This window comes from Hyla sarda, unplaced genomic scaffold, assembly GCF_029499605.1.
Source record: "Hyla sarda isolate aHylSar1 unplaced genomic scaffold, aHylSar1.hap1 scaffold_131, whole genome shotgun sequence".
In the NCBI taxonomy this organism is placed as follows: Eukaryota; Metazoa; Chordata; class Amphibia; order Anura; family Hylidae; genus Hyla; species Hyla sarda.
This window is the reverse complement of record NW_026607934.1, coordinates 444,288-467,186: the sequence shown is the minus strand read 5'-3', so window position 1 is coordinate 467,186 and position 22,899 is coordinate 444,288. Positions and strand designations below refer to the sequence as shown.

Below are 22,899 nucleotides of genomic sequence, written 5' to 3'. Positions count from 1 at the left end.
CTTGTGTCTGGCCGCTGTTGGAGCGTCCAGGCACAGGACTTCTGCTGCTGCTGACTAAATGGCCTCCTTAATTGGATCATTTGAGTAGCCAGCACACCTGTGCAGGTAGGGCATGACATGATAGGCAGCTGCCTTGATAGCGGGTGGGTGCTGAATGTTCCTAATTGACAAAATAAGATTAATGCTTATGAAGAAATATAAAATCTCATCCCTTCCCCAATATCGCGCCACACCCCTACCCCTTAATTCCCTGGTTGAACTTGATGGACATATGTCTTTTTTCGACCGTACTAACTATGTAACTATGTAACATAACATGGGGGGGGGGGGGGGGTCTCCTGGCTGTTCACACAGGTGTGTCATTGCTGTACATTGACCATGCATTGCTTCTGTGGTATTGCAAAGGCAAAGACAAATGCTTCCAGCCATCCATTGCACTAATGGATTGGTCATCAGCTGGCTGTCTATGTCCCGCATCAATATAGACCAAAGTACAGAGGGTTAGGCTATGCTATTGTGCACCTACCTGATGCATCAGAAGGTGCGAGGCCCTTGCTAAATTCTGTGCACAGACTTTGAGATCTATACTTTAGACTGTATCTAAACCTGCTCCAACATGGACTGACATTCTGGCCTACTTTCAGCCGATGCGACTTGTCTGTCGCTGAACAGTCGCTTTTTATGTATTCAGCACCTATGTATAATGTTGTAAAAATGCTCTAGAAGCTAAAGTCGCAGAAATGTCACACATATTTGGCCTGCAACTTTCTGTGCGACAAATTCAGACAGGAAAAATCAGTATAAATCCTTAGAAAATTATCCCCCAGTGTCTCCATCTGCTGGCGGTATTGAATAAGCATTGCTGCACTGATGGGGTATGCATTAGACGAAAAAAAAGAAGAAAAAGAAGAATAATACGCCCAGAAAAGAGGCGAAAAGGAGAAAAACGTAAAAAAACGTGAAAAAAAAGTAAGAGGAAGAGAAGGGAAAAAAAGGTGGAGATGGGTTTAAAAGTGATTTCGGCGGAGAAATATATATATATATATATATATATATATATATACGCGCACACACACACATATATATAAACGTATTCTCCGTTGAGATATTGCAGCCGCTGCTGTGTCCAGGCCCAGGAGCCTTAGCACTGTGCTGTGATGTCACTCAATACCACTGACATCACTAGGTGTAAACAACATCTCTCCTTTGCTGTGTATGTGACTATGGAGCTGTTTGGTGATGTCGTCTATTATGGCCTTCATAGAAGCAACAGGAGATTGTTGCATCCATCTAGAACCCTCAGAACTACAGTGCTATGATGTCACTCACTTCCACAGGCCTTGCAGAGTGTAAACAACAACAACCCAGCTTTGTTGTGTATGTAACCATAGGGATTTGTGATGTCACCTAGAACCTTCACAGCAGCGACAGCTTTATGAGGAGCATCAGCACTGCTCTGCCTGAGCAGAACCATCACCGCCATAGGTTGTCAAATAACCCGGATTTAACCCACACAGGTAAGTCCAATGGGGTGCAGGCATGTCCTCTATGCTTACAGCTTCCCGTGGGTGTTGGTTTGATACCGTTTGGGGACAGCCAAGGAGGCATCTGCAGGCAACAAAGGTAGGTGTGTGCTTGTGTGTGTGTTTCCTATGCAGATCCTAAGCCCAGTGTCACATGCAAGTAGGAGGAGTAAGAAGGGTTCCTGGCAAATCCGGGTTATGGATTGCATTTAAAAAGGCCCCGTGGGAGTGCAATGGGCCCCTGTCTTGCTGCTTAGCAATAATGGTATGGGTTTAGGTTCTGCTGTGTGTACTGGTGGTTGACTGCCCCCCAGCCCAGAGTGTGCATGGAAAATTGTCTGGCAGCCTCCCTGACAGCAAGCAGTGATAGTGCCCATGAAGGGCACCTTGTTGGGCCCGCCCCTTTCACGGTTATCGCTTCTCGGCCTTTTGGCTAAGATCAAGTGTAGTATCTGTTCTTATCAGTTTAATATCTGATACGTCCCCTATCTGGGGACCATATATTAAATGGATTTTTGAGAACGGGGGCCGATTTCGAAGCTTGCTTCCGTCGCCCTATGCATTGACCCGATATGGCAGTATCTTCGGGTACAGTGCACCACCCCCTTACAGGGTTAAAAAGAAAGATTCCTACTTTCATTGCTACCTGCTTGCTGGCTAGCCAGCTAGCCAGCCCTGTGGGCCTTGCTGCTGCTGCAGCCAAAAAACAAAAGGTGGTGCTGCTGCTGCTTCTGCTGCTTCTGCTTCTGCTTGTGTCTGGCCGCTGTTGGAGCGTCCAGGCACAGGACTTCTGCTGCTGCTGACTAAATGGCCTCCTTAATTGGATCATTTGAGTAGCCAGCACACCTGTGCAGGTAGGGCATGACATGATAGGCAGCTGCCTTGATAGCGGGTGGGTGCTGAATGTTCCTAATTGACAAAATAAGATTAATGCTTATGAAGAAATATAAAATCTCATCCCTTCCCCAATATCGCGCCACACCCCTACCCCTTAATTCCCTGGTTGAACTTGATGGACATATGTCTTTTTTCGACCGTACTATGTAACTATGTAACATAACATGGGGGGGGGGGGGGGGGTCTCCTGGCTGTTCACACAGGTGTGTCATTGCTGTACATTGACCATGCATTGCTTCTGTGGTATTGCAAAGGCAAAGACAAATGCTTCCAGCCATCCATTGCACTAATGGATTGGTCATCAGCTGGCTGTCTATGTCCCGCATCAATATAGACCAAAGTACAGAGGGTTAGGCTATGCTATTGTGCACCTACCTGATGCATCAGAAGGTGCGAGGCCCTTGCTAAATTCTGTGCACAGACTTTGAGATCTATACTTTAGACTGTATCTAAACCTGCTCCAACATGGACTGACATTCTGGCCTACTTTCAGCCGATGCGACTTGTCTGTCGCTGAACAGTCGCTTTTTATGTATTCAGCACCTATGTATAATGTTGTAAAAATGCTCTAGAAGCTAAAGTCGCAGAAATGTCACACATATTTGGCCTGCAACTTTCTGTGCGACAAATTCAGACAGGAAAAATCAGTATAAATCCTTAGAAAATTATCCCCCAGTGTCTCCATCTGCTGGCGGTATTGAATAAGCATTGCTGCACTGATGGGGTATGCATTAGACGAAAAAAAAGAAGAAAAAGAAGAATAATACGCCCAGAAAAGAGGCGAAAAGGAGAAAAACGTAAAAAAACGTGAAAAAAAAGTAAGAGGAAGAGAAGGGAAAAAAAGGTGGAAATGGGTTTAAAAGTGATTTCGGCGGAGAAATATATATATATATATATATATATATATATATATATACGCGCACACACACACATATATATAAACGTATTCTCCGTTGAGATATTGCAGCCGCTGCTGTGTCCAGGCCCAGGAGCCTTAGCACTGTGCTGTGATGTCACTCAATACCACTGACATCACTAGGTGTAAACAACATCTCTCCTTTGCTGTGTATGTGACTATGGAGCTGTTTGGTGATGTCGTCTATTATGGCCTTCATAGAAGCAACAGGAGATTGTTGCATCCATCTAGAACCCTCAGAACTACAGTGCTATGATGTCACTCACTTCCACAGGCCTTGCAGAGTGTAAACAACAACAACCCAGCTTTGTTGTGTATGTAACCATAGGGATTTGTGATGTCACCTAGAACCTTCACAGCAGCGACAGCTTTATGAGGAGCATCAGCACTGCTCTGCCTGAGCAGAACCATCACCGCCATAGGTTGTCAAATAACCCGGATTTAACCCACACAGGTAAGTCCAATGGGGTGCAGGCATGTCCTCTATGCTTACAGCTTCCCGTGGGTGTTGGTTTGATACCGTTTGGGGACAGCCAAGGAGGCATCTGCAGGCAACAAAGGTAGGTGTGTGCTTGTGTGTGTGTTTCCTATGCAGATCCTAAGCCCAGTGTCACATGCAAGTAGGAGGAGTAAGAAGGGTTCCTGGCAAATCCGGGTTATGGATTGCATTTAAAAAGGCCCCGTGGGAGTGCAATGGGCCCCTGTCTTGCTGCTTAGCAATAATGGTATGGGTTTAGGTTCTGCTGTGTGTACTGGTGGTTGACTGCCCCCCAGCCCAGAGTGTGCATGGAAAATTGTCTGGCAGCCTCCCTGACAGCAAGCAGTGATAGTGCCCATGAAGGGCACCTTGTTGGGCCCGCCCCTTTCACGGTTATCGCTTCTCGGCCTTTTGGCTAAGATCAAGTGTAGTATCTGTTCTTATCAGTTTAATATCTGATACGTCCCCTATCTGGGGACCATATATTAAATGGATTTTTGAGAACGGGGGCCGATTTCGAAGCTTGCTTCCGTCGCCCTATGCATTGACCCGATATGGCAGTATCTTCGGGTACAGTGCACCACCCCCTTACAGGGTTAAAAAGAAAGATTCCTACTTTCATTGCTACCTGCTTGCTGGCTAGCCAGCTAGCCAGCCCTGTGGGCCTTGCTGCTGCTGCAGCCAAAAAACAAAAGGTGGTGCTGCTGCTGCTTCTGCTGCTTCTGCTTCTGCTTGTGTCTGGCCGCTGTTGGAGCGTCCAGGCACAGGACTTCTGCTGCTGCTGACTAAATGGCCTCCTTAATTGGATCATTTGAGTAGCCAGCACACCTGTGCAGGTAGGGCATGACATGATAGGCAGCTGCCTTGATAGCGGGTGGGTGCTGAATGTTCCTAATTGACAAAATAAGATTAATGCTTATGAAGAAATATAAAATCTCATCCCTTCCCCAATATCGCGCCACACCCCTACCCCTTAATTCCCTGGTTGAACTTGATGGACATATGTCTTTTTTCGACCGTACTAACTATGTAACTATGTAACATAACATGGGGGGGGGGGGGGGGGGGGTCTCCTGGCTGTTCACACAGGTGTGTCATTGCTGTACATTGACCATGCATTGCTTCTGTGGTATTGCAAAGGCAAAGACAAATGCTTCCAGCCATCCATTGCACTAATGGATTGGTCATCAGCTGGCTGTCTATGTCCCGCATCAATATAGACCAAAGTACAGAGGGTTAGGCTATGCTATTGTGCACCTACCTGATGCATCAGAAGGTGCGAGGCCCTTGCTAAATTCTGTGCACAGACTTTGAGATCTATACTTTAGACTGTATCTAAACCTGCTCCAACATGGACTGACATTCTGGCCTACTTTCAGCCGATGCGACTTGTCTGTCGCTGAACAGTCGCTTTTTATGTATTCAGCACCTATGTATAATGTTGAAAAATGCTCTAGAAGCTAAAGTCGCAGAAATGTCACACATATTTGGCCTGCAACTTTCTGTGCGACAAATTCAGACAGGAAAAATCAGTATAAATCCTTAGAAAATTATCCCCCAGTGTCTCCATCTGCTGGCGGTATTGAATAAGCATTGCTGCACTGATGGGGTATGCATTAGACGAAAAAAAAGAAGAAAAAGAAGAATAATACGCCCAGAAAAGAGGCGAAAAGGAGAAAAACGTAAAAAAACGTGAAAAAAAAGTAAGAGGAAGAGAAGGGAAAAAAAGGTGGAAATGGGTTTAAAAGTGATTTCGGCGGAGAAATATATATATATATATATATATATATATATATATATATATATACGCGCACACACACACATATATATAAACGTATTCTCCGTTGAGATATTGCAGCCGCTGCTGTGTCCAGGCCCAGGAGCCTTAGCACTGTGCTGTGATGTCACTCAATACCACTGACATCACTAGGTGTAAACAACATCTCTCCTTTGCTGTGTATGTGACTATGGAGCTGTTTGGTGATGTCGTCTATTATGGCCTTCATAGAAGCAACAGGAGATTGTTGCATCCATCTAGAACCCTCAGAACTACAGTGCTATGATGTCACTCACTTCCACAGGCCTTGCAGAGTGTAAACAACAACAACCCAGCTTTGTTGTGTATGTAACCATAGGGATTTGTGATGTCACCTAGAACCTTCACAGCAGCGACAGCTTTATGAGGAGCATCAGCACTGCTCTGCCTGAGCAGAACCATCACCGCCATAGGTTGTCAAATAACCCGGATTTAACCCACACAGGTAAGTCCAATGGGGTGCAGGCATGTCCTCTATGCTTACAGCTTCCCGTGGGTGTTGGTTTGATACCGTTTGGGGACAGCCAAGGAGGCATCTGCAGGCAACAAAGGTAGGTGTGTGCTTGTGTGTGTGTTTCCTATGCAGATCCTAAGCCCAGTGTCACATGCAAGTAGGAGGAGTAAGAAGGGTTCCTGGCAAATCCGGGTTATGGATTGCATTTAAAAAGGCCCCGTGGGAGTGCAATGGGCCCCTGTCTTGCTGCTTAGCAATAATGGTATGGGTTTAGGTTCTGCTGTGTGTACTGGTGGTTGACTGCCCCCCAGCCCAGAGTGTGCATGGAAAATTGTCTGGCAGCCTCCCTGACAGCAAGCAGTGATAGTGCCCATGAAGGGCACCTTGTTGGGCCCGCCCCTTTCACGGTTATCGCTTCTCGGCCTTTTGGCTAAGATCAAGTGTAGTATCTGTTCTTATCAGTTTAATATCTGATACGTCCCCTATCTGGGGACCATATATTAAATGGATTTTTGAGAACGGGGGCCGATTTCGAAGCTTGCTTCCGTCGCCCTATGCATTGACCCGATATGGCAGTATCTTCGGGTACAGTGCACCACCCCCTTACAGGGTTAAAAAGAAAGATTCCTACTTTCATTGCTACCTGCTTGCTGGCTAGCCAGCTAGCCAGCCCTGTGGGCCTTGCTGCTGCTGCAGCCAAAAAACAAAAGGTGGTGCTGCTGCTGCTTCTGCTGCTTCTGCTTCTGCTTGTGTCTGGCCGCTGTTGGAGCGTCCAGGCACAGGACTTCTGCTGCTGCTGACTAAATGGCCTCCTTAATTGGATCATTTGAGTAGCCAGCACACCTGTGCAGGTAGGGCATGACATGATAGGCAGCTGCCTTGATAGCGGGTGGGTGCTGAATGTTCCTAATTGACAAAATAAGATTAATGCTTATGAAGAAATATAAAATCTCATCCCTTCCCCAATATCGCGCCACACCCCTACCCCTTAATTCCCTGGTTGAACTTGATGGACATATGTCTTTTTTCGACCGTACTAACTATGTAACTATGTAACATAACATGGGGGGGGGGGGGGGTCTCCTGGCTGTTCACACAGGTGTGCCATTGCTGTACATTGACCATGCATTGCTTCTGTGGTATTGCAAAGGCAAAGACAAATGCTTCCAGCCATCCATTGCACTAATGGATTGGTCATCAGCTGGCTGTCTATGTCCCGCATCAATATAGACCAAAGTACAGAGGGTTAGGCTATGCTATTGTGCACCTACCTGATGCATCAGAAGGTGCGAGGCCCTTGCTAAATTCTGTGCACAGACTTTGAGATCTATACTTTAGACTGTATCTAAACCTGCTCCAACATGGACTGACATTCTGGCCTACTTTCAGCCGATGCGACTTGTCTGTCGCTGAACAGTCGCTTTTTATGTATTCAGCACCTATGTATAATGTTGTAAAAATGCTCTAGAAGCTAAAGTCGCAGAAATGTCACACATATTTGGCCTGCAACTTTCTGTGCGACAAATTCAGACAGGAAAAATCAGTATAAATCCTTAGAAAATTATCCCCCAGTGTCTCCATCTGCTGGCGGTATTGAATAAGCATTGCTGCACTGATGGGGTATGCATTAGACGAAAAAAAAGAAGAAAAAGAAGAATAATACGCCCAGAAAAGAGGCGAAAAGGAGAAAAACGTAAAAAAACGTGAAAAAAAAGTAAGAGGAAGAGAAGGGAAAAAAAGGTGGAAATGGGTTTAAAAGTGATTTCGGCGGAGAAATATATATATATATATATATATATATATATATATATATATACGCGCACACACACACATATATATAAACGTATTCTCCGTTGAGATATTGCAGCCGCTGCTGTGTCCAGGCCCAGGAGCCTTAGCACTGTGCTGTGATGTCACTCAATACCACTGACATCACTAGGTGTAAACAACATCTCTCCTTTGCTGTGTATGTGACTATGGAGCTGTTTGGTGATGTCGTCTATTATGGCCTTCATAGAAGCAACAGGAGATTGTTGCATCCATCTAGAACCCTCAGAACTACAGTGCTATGATGTCACTCACTTCCACAGGCCTTGCAGAGTGTAAACAACAACAACCCAGCTTTGTTGTGTATGTAACCATAGGGATTTGTGATGTCACCTAGAACCTTCACAGCAGCAACAGCTTTATGAGGAGCATCAGCACTGCTCTGCCTGAGCAGAACCATCACCGCCATAGGTTGTCAAATAACCCGGATTTAACCCACACAGGTAAGTCCAATGGGGTGCAGGCATGTCCTCTATGCTTACAGCTTCCCGTGGGTGTTGGTTTGATACCGTTTGGGGACAGCCAAGGAGGCATCTGCAGGCAACAAAGGTAGGTGTGTGCTTGTGTGTGTTTCCTATGCAGATCCTAAGCCCAGTGTCACATGCAAGTAGGAGGAGTAAGAAGGGTTCCTGGCAAATCCGGGTTATGGATTGCATTTAAAAAGGCCCCGTGGGAGTGCAATGGGCCCCTGTCTTGCTGCTTAGCAATAATGGTATGGGTTTAGGTTCTGCTGTGTGTACTGGTGGTTGACTGCCCCCCAGCCCAGAGTGTGCATGGAAAATTGTCTGGCAGCCTCCCTGACAGCAAGCAGTGATAGTGCCCATGAAGGGCACCTTGTTGGGCCCGCCCCTTTCACGGTTATCGCTTCTCGGCCTTTTGGCTAAGATCAAGTGTAGTATCTGTTCTTATCAGTTTAATATCTGATACGTCCCCTATCTGGGGACCATATATTAAATGGATTTTTGAGAACGGGGGCCGATTTCGAAGCTTGCTTCCGTCGCCCTATGCATTGACCCGATATGGCAGTATCTTCGGGTACAGTGCACCACCCCCTTACAGGGTTAAAAAGAAAGATTCCTACTTTCATTGCTACCTGCTTGCTGGCTAGCCAGCAAGCCAACCCTGTGGGCCTTGCTGCTGCTGCAGCCAAAAAACAAAAGGTGGTGCTGCTGCTGCTTCTGCTGCTTCTGCTTCTGCTTGTGTCTGGCCGCTGTTGGAGCGTCCAGGCACAGGACTTCTGCTGCTGCTGACTAAATGGCCTCCTTAATTGGATCATTTGAGTAGCCAGCACACCTGTGCAGGTAGGGCATGACATGATAGGCAGCTGCCTTGATAGCGGGTGGGTGCTGAATGTTCCTAATTGACAAAATAAGATTAATGCTTATGAAGAAATATAAAATCTCATCCCTTCCCCAATATCGCGCCACACCCCTACCCCTTAATTCCCTGGTTGAACTTGATGGACATATGTCTTTTTTCGACCGTACTAACTATGTAACTATGTAACATAACATGGGGGGGGGGGGGGTCTCCTGGCTGTTCACACAGGTGTGTCATTGCTGTACATTGACCATGCATTGCTTCTGTGGTATTGCAAAGGCAAAGACAAATGCTTCCAGCCATCCATTGCACTAATGGATTGGTCATCAGCTGGCTGTCTATGTCCCGCATCAATATACACCAAAGTACAGAGGGTTAGGCTATGCTATTGTGCACCTACCTGATGCATCAGAAGGTGCGAGGCCCTTGCTAAATTCTGTGCACAGACTTTGAGATCTATACTTTAGACTGTATCTAAACCTGCTCCAACATGGACTGACATTCTGGCCTACTTTCAGCCGATGCGACTTGTCTGTCGCTGAACAGTCGCTTTTTATGTATTCAGCACCTATGTATAATGTTGTAAAAATGCTCTAGAAGCTAAAGTCGCAGAAATGTCACACATATTTGGCCTGCAACTTTCTGTGCGACAAATTCAGACAGGAAAAATCAGTATAAATCCTTAGAAAATTATCCCCCAGTGTCTCCATCTGCTGGCGGTATTGAATAAGCATTGCTGCACTGATGGGGTATGCATTAGACGAAAAAAAAGAAGAAAAAGAAGAATAATACGCCCAGAAAAGAGGCGAAAAGGAGAAAAACGTAAAAAAACGTGAAAAAAAAGTAAGAGGAAGAGAAGGGAAAAAAAGGTGGAAATGGGTTTAAAAGTGATTTCGGCGGAGAAATATATATATATATATATATATATATATATATATATATATATATACGCGCACACACACACATATATATAAACGTATTCTCCGTTGAGATATTGCAGCCGCTGCTGTGTCCAGGCCCAGGAGCCTTAGCACTGTGCTGTGATGTCACTCAATACCACTGACATCACTAGGTGTAAACAACATCTCTCCTTTGCTGTGTATGTGACTATGGAGCTGTTTGGTGATGTCGTCTATTATGGCCTTCATAGAAGCAACAGGAGATTGTTGCATCCATCTAGAACCCTCAGAACTACAGTGCTATGATGTCACTCACTTCCACAGGCCTTGCAGAGTGTAAACAACAACAACCCAGCTTTGTTGTGTATGTAACCATAGGGATTTGTGATGTCACCTAGAACCTTCACAGCAGCGACAGCTTTATGAGGAGCATCAGCACTGCTCTGCCTGAGCAGAACCATCACCGCCATAGGTTGTCAAATAACCCGGATTTAACCCACACAGGTAAGTCCAATGGGGTGCAGGCATGTCCTCTATGCTTACAGCTTCCCGTGGGTGTTGGTTTGATACCGTTTGGGGACAGCCAAGGAGGCATCTGCAGGCAACAAAGGTAGGTGTGTGCTTGTGTGTGTGTTTCCTATGCAGATCCTAAGCCCAGTGTCACATGCAAGTAGGAGGAGTAAGAAGGGTTCCTGGCAAATCCGGGTTATGGATTGCATTTAAAAAGGCCCCGTGGGAGTGCAATGGGCCCCTGTCTTGCTGCTTAGCAATAATGGTATGGGTTTAGGTTCTGCTGTGTGTACTGGTGGTTGACTGCCCCCCAGCCCAGAGTGTGCATGGAAAATTGTCTGGCAGCCTCCCTGACAGCAAGCAGTGATAGTGCCCATGAAGGGCACCTTGTTGGGCCCGCCCCTTTCACGGTTATCGCTTCTCGGCCTTTTGGCTAAGATCAAGTGTAGTATCTGTTCTTATCAGTTTAATATCTGATACGTCCCCTATCTGGGGACCATATATTAAATGGATTTTTGAGAACGGGGGCCGATTTCGAAGCTTGCTTCCGTCGCCCTATGCATTGACCCGATATGGCAGTATCTTCGGGTACAGTGCACCACCCCCTTACAGGGTTAAAAAGAAAGATTCCTACTTTCATTGCTACCTGCTTGCTGGCTAGCCAGCTAGCCAGCCCTGTGGGCCTTGCTGCTGCAGCCAAAAAACAAAAGGTGGTGCTGCTGCTGCTGCTTCTGCTTCTGCTTCTGCTTGTGTCTGGCCGCTGTTGGAGCGTCCAGGCACAGGACTTCTGCTGCTGCTGACTAAATGGCCTCCTTAATTGGATCATTTGAGTAGCCAGCACACCTGTGCAGGTAGGGCATGACATGATAGGCAGCTGCCTTGATAGCGGGTGGGTGCTGAATGTTCCTAATTGACAAAATAAGATTAATGCTTATGAAGAAATATAAAATCTCATCCCTTCCCCAATATCGCGCCACACCCCTACCCCTTAATTCCCTGGTTGAACTTGATGGACATATGTCTTTTTTCGACCGTACTAACTATGTAACTATGTAACATAACATGGGGGGGGGGGGGGGGTCTCCTGGCTGTTCACACAGGTGTGTCATTGCTGTACATTGACCATGCATTGCTTCTGTGGTATTGCAAAGGCAAAGACAAATGCTTCCAGCCATCCATTGCACTAATGGATTGGTCATCAGCTGGCTGTCTATGTCCCGCGTCAATATAGACCAAAGTACAGAGGGTTAGGCTATGCTATTGTGCACCTACCTGATGCATCAGAAGGTGCGAGGCCCTTGCTAAATTCTGTGCACAGACTTTGAGATCTATACTTTAGACTGTATCTAAACCTGCTCCAACATGGACTGACATTCTGGCCTACTTTCAGCCGATGCGACTTGTCTGTCGCTGAACAGTCGCTTTTTATGTATTCAGCACCTATGTATAATGTTGTAAAAATGCTCTAGAAGCTAAAGTCGCAGAAATGTCACACATATTTGGCCTGCAACTTTCTGTGCGACAAATTCAGACAGGAAAAATCAGTATAAATCCTTAGAAAATTATCCCCCAGTGTCTCCATCTGCTGGCGGTATTGAATAAGCATTGCTGCACTGATGGGGTATGCATTAGACGAAAAAAAAGAAGAAAAAGAAGAATAATACGCCCAGAAAAGAGGCGAAAAGGAGAAAAACGTAAAAAAACGTGAAAAAAAAGTAAGAGGAAGAGAAGGGAAAAAAAGGTGGAAATGGGTTTAAAAGTGATTTCGGCGGAGAAATATATATATATATATATATATATATATATATATATATATATATATATATACGCGCACACACACACATATATATAAACGTATTCTCCGTTGAGATATTGCAGCCGCTGCTGTGTCCAGGCCCAGGAGCCTTAGCACTGTGCTGTGATGTCACTCAATACCACTGACATCACTAGGTGTAAACAACATCTCTCCTTTGCTGTGTATGTGACTATGGAGCTGTTTGGTGATGTCGTCTATTATGGCCTTCATAGAAGCAACAGGAGATTGTTGCATCCATCTAGAACCCTCAGAACTACAGTGCTATGATGTCACTCACTTCCACAGGCCTTGCAGAGTGTAAACAACAACAACCCAGCTTTGTTGTGTATGTAACCATAGGGATTTGTGATGTCACCTAGAACCTTCACAGCAGCGACAGCTTTATGAGGAGCATCAGCACTGCTCTGCCTGAGCAGAACCATCACCGCCATAGGTTGTCAAATAACCCGGATTTAACCCACACAGGTAAGTCCAATGGGGTGCAGGCATGTCCTCTATGCTTACAGCTTCCCGTGGGTGTTGGTTTGATACCGTTTGGGGACAGCCAAGGAGGCATCTGCAGGCAACAAAGGTAGGTGTGTGCTTGTGTGTGTGTTTCCTATGCAGATCCTAAGCCCAGTGTCACATGCAAGTAGGAGGAGTAAGAAGGGTTCCTGGCAAATCCGGGTTATGGATTGCATTTAAAAAGGCCCCGTGGGAGTGCAATGGGCCCCTGTCTTGCTGCTTAGCAATAATGGTATGGGTTTAGGTTCTGCTGTGTGTACTGGTGGTTGACTGCCCCCCAGCCCAGAGTGTGCATGGAAAATTGTCTGGCAGCCTCCCTGACAGCAAGCAGTGATAGTGCCCATGAAGGGCACCTTGTTGGGCCCGCCCCTTTCACGGTTATCGCTTCTCGGCCTTTTGGCTAAGATCAAGTGTAGTATCTGTTCTTATCAGTTTAATATCTGATACGTCCCCTATCTGGGGACCATATATTAAATGGATTTTTGAGAACGGGGGCCGATTTCGAAGCTTGCTTCCGTCGCCCTATGCATTGACCCGATATGGCAGTATCTTCGGGTACAGTGCACCACCCCCTTACAGGGTTAAAAAGAAAGATTCCTACTTTCATTGCTACCTGCTTGCTGGCTAGCCAGCTAGCCAGCCCTGTGGGCCTTGCTGCTGCTGCAGCCAAAAAACAAAAGGTGGTGCTGCTGCTGCTTCTGCTGCTTCTGCTTCTGCTTGTGTCTGGCCGCTGTTGGAGCGTCCAGGCACAGGACTTCTGCTGCTGCTGACTAAATGGCCTCCTTAATTGGATCATTTGAGTAGCCAGCACACCTGTGCAGGTAGGGCATGACATGATAGGCAGCTGCCTTGATAGCGGGTGGGTGCTGAATGTTCCTAATTGACAAAATAAGATTAATGCTTATGAAGAAATATAAAATCTCATCCCTTCCCCAATATCGCGCCACACCCCTACCCCTTAATTCCCTGGTTGAACTTGATGGACATATGTCTTTTTTCGACCGTACTAACTATGTAACTATGTAACATAACATGGGGGGGGGGGGGGGGTCTCCTGGCTGTTCACACAGGTGTGTCATTGCTGTACATTGACCATGCATTGCTTCTGTGGTATTGCAAAGGCAAAGACAAATGCTTCCAGCCATCCATTGCACTAATGGATTGGTCATCAGCTGGCTGTCTATGTCCCGCATCAATATAGACCAAAGTACAGAGGGTTAGGCTATGCTATTGTGCACCTACCTGATGCATCAGAAGGTGCGAGGCCCTTGCTAAATTCTGTGCACAGACTTTGAGATCTATACTTTAGACTGTATCTAAACCTGCTCCAACATGGACTGACATTCTGGCCTACTTTCAGCCGATGCGACTTGTCTGTCGCTGAACAGTCGCTTTTTATGTATTCAGCACCTATGTATAATGTTGTAAAAATGCTCTAGAAGCTAAAGTCGCAGAAATGTCACACATATTTGGCCTGCAACTTTCTGTGCGACAAATTCAGACAGGAAAAATCAGTATAAATCCTTAGAAAATTATCCCCCAGTGTCTCCATCTGCTGGCGGTATTGAATAAGCATTGCTGCACTGATGGGGTATGCATTAGACGAAAAAAAAGAAGAAAAAGAAGAATAATACGCCCAGAAAAGAGGCGAAAAGGAGAAAAACGTAAAAAAACGTGAAAAAAAAGTAAGAGGAAGAGAAGGGAAAAAAAGGTGGAAATGGGTTTAAAAGTGATTTCGGCGGAGATATATATATATATATATATATATATATATATATATATATATATATATATATATATATATACGCGCACACACACACATATATATAAACGTATTCTCCGTTGAGATATTGCAGCCGCTGCTGTGTCCAGGCCCAGGAGCCTTAGCACTGTGCTGTGATGTCACTCAATACCACTGACATCACTAGGTGTAAACAACATCTCTCCTTTGCTGTGTATGTGACTATGGAGCTGTTTGGTGATGTTGTCTATTACGGCCTTCATAGAAGCAACAGGAGATTGTTGCATCCATCTAGAACCCTCAGAACTACAGTGCTATGATGTCACTCACTTCCACAGGCCTTGCAGAGTGTAAACAACAACAACCCAGCTTTGTTGTGTATGTAACCATAGGGATTTGTGATGTCACCTAGAACCTTCACAGCAGCGACAGCTTTATGAGGAGCATCAGCACTGCTCTGCCTGAGCAGAACCATCACCGCCATAGGTTGTCAAATAACCCGGATTTAACCCACACAGGTAAGTCCAATGGGGTGCAGGCATGTCCTCTATGCTTACAGCTTCCCGTGGGTGTTGGTTTGATACCGTTTGGGGACAGCCAAGGAGGCATCTGCAGGCAACAAAGGTAGGTGTGTGCTTGTGTGTGTGTTTCCTATGCAGATCCTAAGCCCAGTGTCACATGCAAGTAGGAGGAGTAAGAAGGGTTCCTGGCAAATCCGGGTTATGGATTGCATTTAAAAAGGCCCCGTGGGAGTGCAATGGGCCCCTGTCTTGCTGCTTAGCAATAATGGTATGGGTTTAGGTTCTGCTGTGTGTACTGGTGGTTGACTGCCCCCCAGCCCAGAGTGTGCATGGAAAATTGTCTGGCAGCCTCCCTGACAGCAAGCAGTGATAGTGCCCATGAAGGGCACCTTGTTGGGCCCGCCCCTTTCACGGTTATCGCTTCTCGGCCTTTTGGCTAAGATCAAGTGTAGTATCTGTTCTTATCAGTTTAATATCTGATACGTCCCCTATCTGGGGACCATATATTAAATGGATTTTTGAGAACGGGGGCCGATTTCGAAGCTTGCTTCCGTCGCCCTATGCATTGACCCGATATGGCAGTATCTTCGGGTACAGTGCACCACCCCCTTACAGGGTTAAAAAGAAAGATTCCTACTTTCATTGCTACCTGCTTGCTGGCTAGCCAGCTAGCCAGCCCTGTGGGCCTTGCTGCTGCTGCAGCCAAAAAACAAAAGGTGGTGCTGCTGCTGCTTCTGCTGCTTCTGCTTCTGCTTGTGTCTGGCCGCTGTTGGAGCGTCCAGGCACAGGACTTCTGCTGCTGCTGACTAAATGGCCTCCTTAATTGGATCATTTGAGTAGCCAGCACACCTGTGCAGGTAGGGCATGACATGATAGGCAGCTGCCTTGATAGCGGGTGGGTGCTGAATGTTCCTAATTGACAAAATAAGATTAATGCTTATGAAGAAATATAAAATCTCATCCCTTCCCCAATATCGCGCCACACCCCTACCCCTTAATTCCCTGGTTGAACTTGATGGACATATGTCTTTTTTCGACCGTACTAACTATGTAACTATGTAACATAACATGGGGGGGGGGGGGGGGTCTCCTGGCTGTTCACACAGGTGTGTCATTGCTGTACATTGACCATGCATTGCTTCTGTGGTATTGCAAAGGCAAAGACAAATGCTTCCAGCCATCCATTGCACTAATGGATTGGTCATCAGCTGGCTGTCTATGTCCCGCATCAATATAGACCAAAGTACAGAGGGTTAGGCTATGCTATTGTGCACCTACCTGATGCATCAGAAGGTGCGAGGCCCTTGCTAAATTCTGTGCACAGACTTTGAGATCTATACTTTAGACTGTATCTAAACCTGCTCCAACATGGACTGACATTCTGGCCTACTTTCAGCCGATGCGACTTGTCTGTCGCTGAACAGTCGCTTTTTATGTATTCAGCACCTATGTATAATGTTGTAAAAATGCTCTAGAAGCTAAAGTCGCAGAAATGTCACACATATTTGGCCTGCAACTTTCTGTGCGACAAATTCAGACAGGAAAAATCAGTATAAATCCTTAGAAAATTATCCCCCAGTGTCTCCATCTGCTGGCGGTATTGAATAAGCATTGCTGCACTGATGGGGTATGCATTAGACGAAAAAAAAGAAGAAAAAGAAGAATAATACGCCCAGAAAAGAGGCGAAAAGGAGAAAAACGTAAAAAAACGTGAAAAAAAAGTAAGAGGAAGAGAAGGGAAAAAAAGGTGGAAATGGGTTTAAAAGTGATTTCGGCGGAGAAATATATATATATATATATATATATATATATATATATATATATATATACGCGCACACACACACATATATATAAACGTATTCTCCGTTGAGATATTGCAGCCGCTGCTGTGTCCAGGCCCAGGAGCCTTAGCACTGTGCTGTGATGTCACTCAATACCACTGACATCACTAGGTGTAAACAACATCTCTCCTTTGCTGTGTATGTGACTATGGAGCTGTTTGGTGATGTCGTCTATTACGGCCTTCATAGAAGCAACAGGAGATTGTTGCATCCATCTAGAACCCTCAGAACTACAGTGCTATGATGTCACTCACTTCCACAGGCCTTGCAGAGTGTAAACAACAACAACCCAGCTTTGTTGTGTATGTAACCATAGGGATTTGTGATGTCACCTAGAACCTTCACAGCAGCGACAGCTTTATGAGGAGCATCAGCACTGCTCTGCCTGAGCAGAACCATCACCGCCATAGGTTGTCAAATAACCCGGATTTAACCCACACAGGTAAGTCCAATGGGGTGCAGGCATGTCCTCTATGCTTACAGCTTCCCGTGGGTGTTGGTTTGATACCGTTTGGGGACAGCCAAGGAGGCATCTGCAGGCAACAAAGGTAGGTGTGTGCTTGTGTGTGTGTTTCCTATGCAGATCCTAAGCCCAGTGTCACATGCAAGTAGGAGGAGTAAGAAGGGTTCCTGGCAAATCCGGGTTATGGATTGCATTTAAAAAGGCCCCGTGGGAGTGCAATGGGCCCCTGTCTTGCTGCTTAGCAATAATGGTATGGGTTTAGGTTCTGCTGTGTGTACTGGTGGTTGACTGCCCCCCAGCCCAGAGTGTGCATGGAAAATTGTCTGGCAGCCTCCCTGACAGCAAGCAGTGATAGTGCCCATGAAGGGCACCTTGTTGGGCCCGCCCCTTTCACGGTTATCGCTTCTCGGCCTTTTGGCTAAGATCAAGTGTAGTATCTGTTCTTATCAGTTTAATATCTGATACGTCCCCTATCTGGGGACCATATATTAAATGGATTTTTGAGAACGGGGGCCGATTTCGAAGCTTGCTTCCGTCGCCCTATGCATTGACTCGATATGGCAGTATCTTCGGGTACAGTGCACCACCCCCTTACAGGGTTAAAAAGAAAGATTCCTACTTTCATTGCTACCTGCTTGCTGGCTAGCCAGCTAGCCAGCCCTGTGGGCCTTGCTGCTGCTGCAGCCAAAAAACAAAAGGTGGTGCTGCTGCTGCTTCTGCTGCTTCTGCTTCTGCTTGTGTCTGGCCGCTGTTGGAGCGTCCAGGCACAGGACTTCTGCTGCTGCTGACTAAATGGCCTCCTTAATTGGATCATTTGAGTAGCCAGCACACCTGTGCAGGTAGGGCATGACATGATAGGCAGCTGCCTTGATAGCGGGTGGGTGCTGAATGTTCCTAATTGACAAAATAAGATTAATGCTTATGAAGAAATATAAAATCTCATCCCTTCCCCAATATCGCGCCACACCCCTACCCCTTAATTCCCTGGTTGAACTTGATGGACATATGTCTTTTTTCGACCGTACTAACTATGTAACTATGTAACATAACATGGGGGGGGGGGGGGGGGGGTCTCCTGGCTGTTCACACAGGTGTGTCATTGCTGTACATTGACCATGCATTGCTTCTGTGGTATTGCAAAGGCAAAGACAAATGCTTCCATCCATCCATTGCACTAATGGATTGGTCATCAGCTGGCTGTCTATGTCCCGCATCAATATAGACCAAAGTACAGAGGGTTAGGCTATGCTATTGTGCACCTACCTGATGCATCAGAAGGTGCGAGGCCCTTGCTAAATTCTGTGCACAGACTTTGAGATCTATACTTTAGACTGTATCTAAACCTGCTCCAACATGGACTGACATTCTGGCCTACTTTCAGCCGATGCGACTTGTCTGTCGCTGAACAGTCGCTTTTTATGTATTCAGCACCTATGTATAATGTTGTAAAAATGCTCTAGAAGCTAAAGTCGCAGAAATGTCACACATATTTGGCCTGCAACTTTCTGTGCGACAAATTCAGACAGGAAAAATCAGTTTAAATCCTTAGAAAATTATCCCCCAGTGTCTCCATCTGCTGGCGGTATTGAATAAGCATTGCTGCACTGATGGGGTATGCATTAGACGAAAAAAAAGAAGAAAAAGAAGAATAATACGCCCAGAAAAGAGGCGAAAAGGAGAAAAACGTAAAAAAACGTGAAAAAAAAGTAAGAGGAAGAGAAGGGAAAAAAAGGTGGAAATGGGTTTAAAAGTGATTTCGGCGGAGAAATATATATATATATATATATATATATATATATATATATATATATATATACGCGCACACACACACATATATATAAACGTATTCTCCGTTGAGATATTGCAGCCGCTGCTGTGTCCAGGCCCAGGAGCCTTAGCACTGTGCTGTGATGTCACTCAATACCACTGACATCACTAGGTGTAAACAACATCTCTCCTTTGCTGTGTATGTGACTATGGAGCTGTTTGGTGATGTCGTCTATTATGGCCTTCATAGAAGCAACAGGAGATTGTTGCATCCATCTAGAACCCTCAGAACTACAGTGCTATGATGTCACTCACTTCCACAGGCCTTGCAGAGTGTAAACAACAACAACCCAGCTTTGTTGTGTATGTAACCATAGGGATTTGTGATGTCACCTAGAACCTTCACAGCAGCGACAGCTTTATGAGGAGCATCAGCACTGCTCTGCCTGAGCAGAACCATCACCGCCATAGGTTGTCAAATAACCCGGATTTAACCCACACAGGTAAGTCCAATGGGGTGCAGGCATGTCCTCTATGCTTACAGCTTCCCGTGGGTGTTGGTTTGATACCGTTTGGGGACAGCCAAGGAGGCATCTGCAGGCAACAAAGGTAGGTGTGTGCTTGTGTGTGTGTTTCCTATGCAGATCCTAAGCCCAGTGTCACATGCAAGTAGGAGGAGTAAGAAGGGTTCCTGGCAAATCCGGGTTATGGATTGCATTTAAAAAGGCCCCGTGGGAGTGCAATGGGCCCCTGTCTTGCTGCTTAGCAATAATGGTATGGGTTTAGGTTCTGCTGTGTGTACTGGTGGTTGACTGCCCCCCAGCCCAGAGTGTGCATGGAAAATTGTCTGGCAGCCTCCCTGACAGCAAGCAGTGATAGTGCCCATGAAGGGCACCTTGTTGGGCCCGCCCCTTTCACGGTTATCGCTTCTCGGCCTTTTGGCTAAGATCAAGTGTAGTATCTGTTCTTATCAGTTTAATATCTGATACGTCCCCTATCTGGGGACCATATATTAAATGGATTTTTGAGAACGGGGGCCGATTTCGAAGCTTGCTTCCGTCGCCCTATGCATTGACCCGATATGGCAGTATCTTCGGGTACAGTGCACCACCCCCTTACAGGGTTAAAAAGAAAGATTCCTACTTTCATTGCTACCTGCTTGCTGGCTAGCCAGCTAGCCAGCCCTGTGGGCCTTGCTGCTGCTGCAGCCAAAAAACAAAAGGTGGTGCTGCTGCTGCTTCTGCTGCTTCTGCTTCTGCTTGTGTCTGGCCGCTGTTGGAGCGTCCAGGCACAGGACTTCTGCTGCTGCTGACTAAATGGCCTCCTTAATTGGATCATTTGAGTAGCCAGCACACCTGTGCAGGTAGGGCATGACATGATAGGCAGCTGCCTTGATAGCGGGTGGGTGCTGAATGTTCCTAATTGACAAAATAAGATTAATGCTTATGAAGAAATATAAAATCTCATCCCTTCCCCAATATCGCGCCACACCCCTACCCCTTAATTCCCTGGTTGAACTTGATGGACATATGTCTTTTTTCGACCGTACTAACTATGTAACTATGTAACATAACATGGGGGGGGGGGGGGGGTCTCCTGGCTGTTCACACAGGTGTGTCATTGCTGTACATTGACCATGCATTGCTTCTGTGGTATTGCAAAGGCAAAGACAAATGCTTCCAGCCATCCATTGCACTAATGGATTGGTCATCAGCTGGCTGTCTATGTCCCGCATCAATATAGACCAAAGTACAGAGGGTTAGGCTATGCTATTGTGCACCTACCTGATGCATCAGAAGGTGCGAGGCCCTTGCTAAATTCTGTGCACAGACTTTGAGATCTATACTTTAGACTGTATCTAAACCTGCTCCAACATGGACTGACATTCTGGCCTACTTTCAGCCGATGCGACTTGTCTGTCGCTGAACAGTCGCTTTTTATGTATTCAGCACCTATGTATAATGTTGTAAAAATGCTCTAGAAGCTAAAGTCGCAGAAATGTCACACATATTTGGCCTGCAACTTTCTGTGCGACAAATTCAGACAGGAAAAATCAGTTTAAATCCTTAGAAAATTATCCCCCAGTGTCTCCATCTGCTGGCGGTATTGAATAAGCATTGCTGCACTGATGGGGTATGCATTAGACGAAAAAAAAGAAGAAAAAGAAGAATAATACGCCCAGAAAAGAGGCGAAAAGGAGAAAAACGTAAAAAAACGTGAAAAAAAAGTAAGAGGAAGAGAAGGGAAAAAAAGGTGGAAATGGGTTTAAAAGTGATTTCGGCGGAGAAATATATATATATATATATATATATATATATATATATATATATATACGCGCACACACACACATATATATAAACGTATTCTCCGTTGAGATATTGCAGCCGCTGCTGTGTACAGGCCCAGGAGCCTTAGCACTGTGCTGTGATGTCACTCAATACCACTGACATCACTAGGTGTAAACAACATCTCTCCTTTGCTGTGTATGTGACTATGGAGCTGTTTGGTGATGTCGTCTATTATGGCCTTCATAGAAGCAACAGGAGATTGTTGCATCCATCTAGAACCCTCAGAACTACAGTGCTATGATGTCACTCACTTCCACAGGCCTTGCAGAGTGTAAACAACAACAACCCAGCTTTGTTGTGTATGTAACCATAGGGATTTGTGATGTCACCTAGAACCTTCACAGCAGCGACAGCTTTATGAGGAGCATCAGCACTGCTCTGCCTGAGCAGAACCATCACCGCCATAGGTTGTCAAATAACCCGGATTTAACCCACACAGGTAAGTCCAATGGGGTGCAGGCATGTCCTCTATGCTTACAGCTTCCCGTGGGTGTTGGTTTGATACCGTTTGGGGACAGCCAAGGAGGCATCTGCAGGCAACAAAGGTAGGTGTGTGCTTGTGTGTGTGTTTCCTATGCAGATCCTAAGCCCAGTGTCACATGCAAGTAGGAGGAGTAAGAAGGGTTCCTGGCAAATCCGGGTTATGGATTGCATTTAAAAAGGCCCCGTGGGAGTGCAATGGGCCCCTGTCTTGCTGCTTAGCAATAATGGTATGGGTTTAGGTTCTGCTGTGTGTACTGGTGGTTGACTGCCCCCCAGCCCAGAGTGTGCATGGAAAATTGTCTGGCAGCCTCCCTGACAGCAAGCAGTGATAGTGCCCATGAAGGGGACCTTGTTGGGCCCGCCCCTTTCACGGTTATCGCTTCTCGGCCTTTTGGCTAAGATCAAGTGTAGTATCTGTTCTTATCAGTTTAATATCTGATACGTCCCCTATCTGGGGACCATATATTAAATGGATTTTTGAGAACGGGGGCCGATTTCGAAGCTTGCTTCCGTCGCCCTATGCATTGACCCGATATGGCAGTATCTTCGGGTACAGTGCACCACCCCCTTACAGGGTTAAAAAGAAAGATTCCTACTTTCATTGCTACCTGCTTGCTGGCTAGCCAGCTAGCCAGCCCTGTGGGCCTTGCTGCTGCTACAGCCAAAAAACAAAAGGTGGTGCTGCTGCTGCTTCTGCTGCTTCTGCTTCTGCTTGTGTCTGGCCGCTGTTGGAGCGTCCAGGCACAGGACTTCTGCTGCTGCTGACTAAATGGCC

General features: G+C 46.1%; 10 non-coding genes across 10 annotated transcripts; all 10 read left to right on the top strand.

Moving 5' to 3' along the window:
* The first annotated feature begins 1,936 nt into the window (after positions 1 to 1,936).
* LOC130305264 (U2 spliceosomal RNA) lies at positions 1,937 to 2,127 on the top strand. Its single transcript, XR_008854862.1, has one exon. It is a non-coding gene; the product is annotated as a U2 spliceosomal RNA (small nuclear RNA).
* A 2,082-nt stretch (positions 2,128 to 4,209) lies between these two features.
* LOC130305263 (U2 spliceosomal RNA) lies at positions 4,210 to 4,400 on the top strand. The gene has a single exon (XR_008854861.1). It is a non-coding gene; the product is annotated as a U2 spliceosomal RNA (small nuclear RNA).
* Positions 4,401 to 6,494: 2,094 nt separating this feature from the next.
* LOC130305262 (U2 spliceosomal RNA) lies at positions 6,495 to 6,685 on the top strand. Its single transcript, XR_008854860.1, has one exon. It is a non-coding gene; the product is annotated as a U2 spliceosomal RNA (small nuclear RNA).
* Positions 6,686 to 8,771: 2,086 nt separating this feature from the next.
* On the top strand, positions 8,772 to 8,962 carry LOC130305261 (U2 spliceosomal RNA). The gene has a single exon (XR_008854859.1). It is a non-coding gene; the product is annotated as a U2 spliceosomal RNA (small nuclear RNA).
* A 2,091-nt stretch (positions 8,963 to 11,053) lies between these two features.
* Positions 11,054 to 11,244, top strand: LOC130305259 (U2 spliceosomal RNA). The gene has a single exon (XR_008854857.1). It is a non-coding gene; the product is annotated as a U2 spliceosomal RNA (small nuclear RNA).
* A 2,096-nt stretch (positions 11,245 to 13,340) lies between these two features.
* Positions 13,341 to 13,531, top strand: LOC130305258 (U2 spliceosomal RNA). The gene has a single exon (XR_008854856.1). It is a non-coding gene; the product is annotated as a U2 spliceosomal RNA (small nuclear RNA).
* A 2,107-nt stretch (positions 13,532 to 15,638) lies between these two features.
* On the top strand, positions 15,639 to 15,829 carry LOC130305257 (U2 spliceosomal RNA). The gene has a single exon (XR_008854855.1). It is a non-coding gene; the product is annotated as a U2 spliceosomal RNA (small nuclear RNA).
* A 2,095-nt stretch (positions 15,830 to 17,924) lies between these two features.
* On the top strand, positions 17,925 to 18,115 carry LOC130305324 (U2 spliceosomal RNA). Its single transcript, XR_008854922.1, has one exon. It is a non-coding gene; the product is annotated as a U2 spliceosomal RNA (small nuclear RNA).
* Positions 18,116 to 20,215: 2,100 nt separating this feature from the next.
* Positions 20,216 to 20,406, top strand: LOC130305256 (U2 spliceosomal RNA). The gene has a single exon (XR_008854854.1). It is a non-coding gene; the product is annotated as a U2 spliceosomal RNA (small nuclear RNA).
* Positions 20,407 to 22,499: 2,093 nt separating this feature from the next.
* Positions 22,500 to 22,690, top strand: LOC130305255 (U2 spliceosomal RNA). The gene has a single exon (XR_008854853.1). It is a non-coding gene; the product is annotated as a U2 spliceosomal RNA (small nuclear RNA).
* Positions 22,691 to 22,899: the final 209 nt, after the last annotated feature.